The sequence below is a fragment of the Carex rostrata genome, chromosome 10, assembly GCF_964058835.1.
Source record: "Carex rostrata chromosome 10, lpCarRost1.2, whole genome shotgun sequence".
NCBI classification, from domain to species: domain Eukaryota; kingdom Viridiplantae; phylum Streptophyta; class Magnoliopsida; order Poales; family Cyperaceae; genus Carex; species Carex rostrata.
In genome coordinates, this window is record NC_135927.1 from 675,001 (window position 1) to 680,000 (window position 5,000).

Below are 5,000 nucleotides of genomic sequence, written 5' to 3' on the forward strand. Positions count from 1 at the left end.
GCTGAACTGTTTTCGGGTCAGTTTTGCCCAACGTTAGCCGCTTCCGCTTGCCGCTGGGCTGTTTTCGGGCCAATTTCCACCGACTCTTGGCCGTATCCGCTTAGTTTTCCCCAACGCGTGGCCGCATCCGCTTAGTTTTCCCCCGCTGAACTGTTTTCGGGTCACTTTTGCCCAACGTTAGCCGCTTCCGCTTGCCGCTGGGCTGTTTTCGGGCCAATTTCCACCGACACTTGGCCGCATCCGCTTAGTTTTCCCCAACGCGTGGCCGCATCCGCTTAGTTTTCCCCCGCTTAACTGTTTTCGGGTCACTTTTCCCCAACGTTAGCCGCTTCCGCTTGCCGCTGGGCTGTTTTCGGGCCATTTTTCCCCAACACTTGGCCGTATCCGCTTAGTTTTCCCCAACGCGTGGCCGCATCCGCTTAGTTTTCCCCCGCTTAACTGTTTTCGGGTCACTTTTGCCCAACGTTAGCCGCTTCCGCTTGCCGCTGGGCTGTTTTCGGGCCAATTTCCACCGACACTTGGCCGTATCCGCTTAGTTTTCCCCAACGCGTGGCCGCATCCGCTTAGTTTTCCCCCGCTGAACTGTTTTCGGGTCACTTTTGCCCAACGTTAGCCGCTTCCGCTTGCCGCTGGACTGTTTTCGGGCCAATTTCCACCGACTCTGGGCCGGATCCGCTTAGTTTTCCCCAACGCTTGGCTGCATCCGCTTAATTTTCCCCAGCTGAACTGTTTTCGGGTCACTTTGTCCCAACGTTAGCCGTTTCCGGTTGCCGCTGGACTGTTTTCGGGCCATTTTCCACCGACTCTTGGCCGTATCCGCTTGGTTTTGCCCAACGCTTGGCTGCTTCCGCTTAATTTCCCCCAGCTGAACTGTTTTCGGGTCACTTTTGCCCAACGTTAGCCGCTTCCGCTTGCCGCTGGGCTGTTTTCGGGCCATTTTTCCCCGACTCTTAGCCGTATCCGCTTAGTTTTCCCCAACGCGTGGCCGCATCCGCTTAGTTTTCCCCCGCTGAACTGTTTTCGGGTCAGTTTTGCCCAACGTTAGCCGCTTCCGCTTGCCGCTGGGCTGTTTTCGGGCCAATTTCCACCGACTCTTGGCCGCATCCGCTTAGTTTTCCCCAACGCGTGGCCGCATCCGCTTAGTTTTCCCCCGCTGAACTGTTTTCGGGTCAGTTTTGCCCAACGTTAGCCGCTTCCGCTTGCCGCTGGGCTGTTTTCGGGCCAATTTCCACCGACTCTTGGCCGTATCCGCTTAGTTTTCCCCAACGCGTGGCCGCATCCGCTTAGTTTTCCCCCGCTGAACTGTTTTCGGGTCACTTTTGCCCAACGTTAGCCGCTTCCGCTTGCCGCTGGGCTGTTTTCGGGCCAATTTCCACCGACACTTGGCCGCATCCGCTTAGTTTTCCCCAACGCGTGGCCGCATCCGCTTAGTTTTCCCCCGCTTAACTGTTTTCGGGTCACTTTTCCCCAACGTTAGCCGCTTCCGCTTGCCGCTGGGCTGTTTTCGGGCCATTTTTCCCCAACACTTGGCCGTATCCGCTTAGTTTTCCCCAACGCGTGGCCGCATCCGCTTAGTTTTCCCCCGCTTAACTGTTTTCGGGTCACTTTTGCCCAACGTTAGCCGCTTCCGCTTGCCGCTGGGCTGTTTTCGGGCCAATTTCCACCGACACTTGGCCGTATCCGCTTAGTTTTCCCCAACGCGTGGCCGCATCCGCTTAGTTTTCCCCCGCTGAACTGTTTTCGGGTCACTTTTGCCCAACGTTAGCCGCTTCCGCTTGCCGCTGGACTGTTTTCGGGCCAATTTCCACCGACTCTGGGCCGGATCCGCTTAGTTTTCCCCAACGCTTGGCTGCATCCGCTTAATTTTCCCCAGCTGAACTGTTTTCGGGTCACTTTGTCCCAACGTTAGCCGTTTCCGGTTGCCGCTGGACTGTTTTCGGGCCATTTTCCACCGACTCTTGGCCGTATCCGCTTGGTTTTGCCCAACGCTTGGCTGCTTCCGCTTAATTTCCCCCAGCTGAACTGTTTTCGGGTCACTTTTGCCCTACGTTAGCCGTTTCCGCTTGCCGCTGGACTGTTTTCGGGCCATTTTTCACCGACACTTGGCCGTATCCGCTTAGTTTTCGCCAACAATTGGCTGCATCCGCTTAATTTTCCAAGCTATACTGCTTTCGGGTCAGTTTTGCCCAACGTTAGCCGCTTCCGCTTGCCGCTGGGCTGTTTTCGGGCCATTTTCCACCCACGCTGGCACCGACGGGGCCATGTACACCCACGCGCGTGTACATGAGGGGGCACCCATTTTTGAAAACCTTGCCCCCCTATAGGGGAATATGCATTTTGAGGCTCTAGCCACGCCCAGGGTTACCACCCCCTGAAAATCCCCCAAGTCAAAATCACCCATGTTAAATATTCAAAAAAATCTCAAAAAATCACAAAAAATTTATAAAATCAAATAAATTCAAAAAAAAAAAAAAAATTTCAAAAATTCAAAAAAAATTCAAAAAATTCAAAAAAATTCAAAAAAATTCAAAAAATTCAAAAATTCAAAAAAAGTCCAAAAACCCAAAAAAACTTCAAAAATTTCAAAAATTCAAAAAAATTTCAAAAAAATTTCAAAAATTTGCCCCGCTGAACTGTTTTCGGGTCAGTTTTGCCCAACGTTAGCCGCTTCCGCTTGCCGCTGGACTGTTTTCGGGCCAATTTCCACCGACTCTTGGCCGTATCCGCTTAGTTTTCCCCAACGCGTGGCCGCATCCGCTTAGTTTTCCCCCGCTGAACTGTTTTCGGGTCACTTTTGCCCAACGTTAGCCGCTTCCGCTTGCCGCTGGGCTGTTTTCGGGCCAATTTCCACCGACACTTGGCCGCATCCGCTTAGTTTTCCCCCGCTTAACTGTTTTCGGGTCACTTTTCCCCAACGTTAGCCGCTTCCGCTTGCCGCTGGGCTGTTTTCGGGCCATTTTTCCCCAACACTTGGCCGTATCCGCTTAGTTTTCCCCAACGCGTGGCCGCATCCGCTTAGTTTTCCCCCGCTGAACTGTTTTCGGGTCACTTTTGCCCAACGTTAGCCGCTTCCGCTTGCCGCTGGACTGTTTTCGGGCCAATTTCCACCGACTCTGGGCCGGATCCGCTTAGTTTTCCCCAACGCTTGGCTGCATCCGCTTAATTTTCCCCAGCTGAACTGTTTTCGGGTCACTTTGTCCCAACGTTAGCCGTTTCCGCTTGCCGCTGGACTGTTTTCGGGCCATTTTCCACCGACTCTTGGCCGTATCCGCTTGGTTTTGCCCAACGCTTGGCTGCTTCCGCTTAATTTCCCCCAGCTGAACTGTTTTCGGGTCACTTTTGCCCAACGTTAGCCGTTTCCGCTTGCCGCTGGACTGTTTTCGGGCCATTTTTCACCGTCACTTGGCCGTATCCGCTTAGTTTTCGCCAACAATTGGCTGCATCCGCTTAATTTTCCAAGCTATACTCTTTTCGGGTCAGTTTTGCCCAACGTTAGCCGCTTCCGCTTGCCGCTGGGCTGTTTTCGGGCCATTTTCCACCCACGCTGGCACCGACGGGGCCATGTACACCCACGCGCGTGTACATGAGGGGGCACCCATTTTTGAAAACCTTGCCCCCCTATAGGGGAATATGCATTTTGAGGCTCTAGCCACGCCCAGGGTTACCACCCCCTGAAAATCCCCCAAGTCAAAATCACCCATGTAAAATATTCAAAAAAATCTCAAAAAATCACAAAAAATTTATAAAATCAAATAAATTCAAAAAAAAAAAAAAAATTTCAAAAATTCAAAAAAAATTCAAAAAATTCAAAAAAATTCAAAAAAATTCAAAAAATTCAAAAATTCAAAAAAAGTCCAAAAACCCAAAAAAACTTCAAAAATTTCAAAAATTCAAAAAAATTTCAAAAAAAATTTCAAAAATTTGCCCCGCTGAACTGTTTTCGGGCCAGTTTTGCCCAACGTTAGCCGCTTCCGCTTGCCGCTGGACTGTTTTCGGGCCAATTTCCACCGACTCTTGGCCGTATCCGCTTAGTTTTCCCCAACGCGTGGCCGCATCCGCTTAGTTTTCCCCCGCTGAACTGTTTTCGGGTCACTTTTGCCCAACGTTAGCCGCTTCCGCTTGCCGCTGGGCTGTTTTCGGGCCAATTTCCACCGACACTTGGCCGCATCCGCTTAGTTTTCCCCCGCTTAACTGTTTTCGGGTCACTTTTCCCCAACGTTAGCCGCTTCCGCTTGCCGCTGGGCTGTTTTCGGGCCATTTTTCCCCAACACTTGGCCGTATCCGCTTAGTTTTCCCCAACGCGTGGCCGCATCCGCTTAGTTTTCCCCCGCTGAACTGTTTTCGGGTCACTTTTGCCCAACGTTAGCCGCTTCCGCTTGCCGCTGGACTGTTTTCGGGCCAATTTCCACCGACTCTGGGCCGGATCCGCTTTGTTTTCCCCAACGCGTGGCCGCATCCGCTTAGTTTTCCCCCGCTTAACTGTTTTCGGGTCACTTTTCCCCAACGTTAGCCGCTTCCGCTTGCCGCTGGGCTGTTTTCGGGCCAATTTCCACCGACTCTTGGCCGGATCCGCTTAATTTTCCCCAGCTGAACTGTTTTCGGGTCATTTTAGCCCGACGGGGGCACCGACGGGACTGTTTTCGGGCCATTTTGCACCGACGCTTGGCCGCATGCGCTTAGTTTTGGGGCCATTTTTCACTGACGGCTGGCCGCATCCGCTTAGTTGCCCCCGCTTGGCTGATTTTTGCGCCGTTTTTTTTGTTGAACTTCAGGTTTCAAACTTCCAATTTTTTTCCAAACTGCAGATTTCATATTTTATATTTTTTATAAATTTGAACTTTTTCAAAATATCAAAAAAGTATTACAATATCCATAATTTGGATCGCGTACAATCCGGAAGTTTGAGAAATGGTCCACACCGGGTGTGAACCATCCAATCCGAAAAAAGTGGGAATTTTTACAAGCCGGAAAAACTGGAGTTTCAATGGCTCTTTGGACGG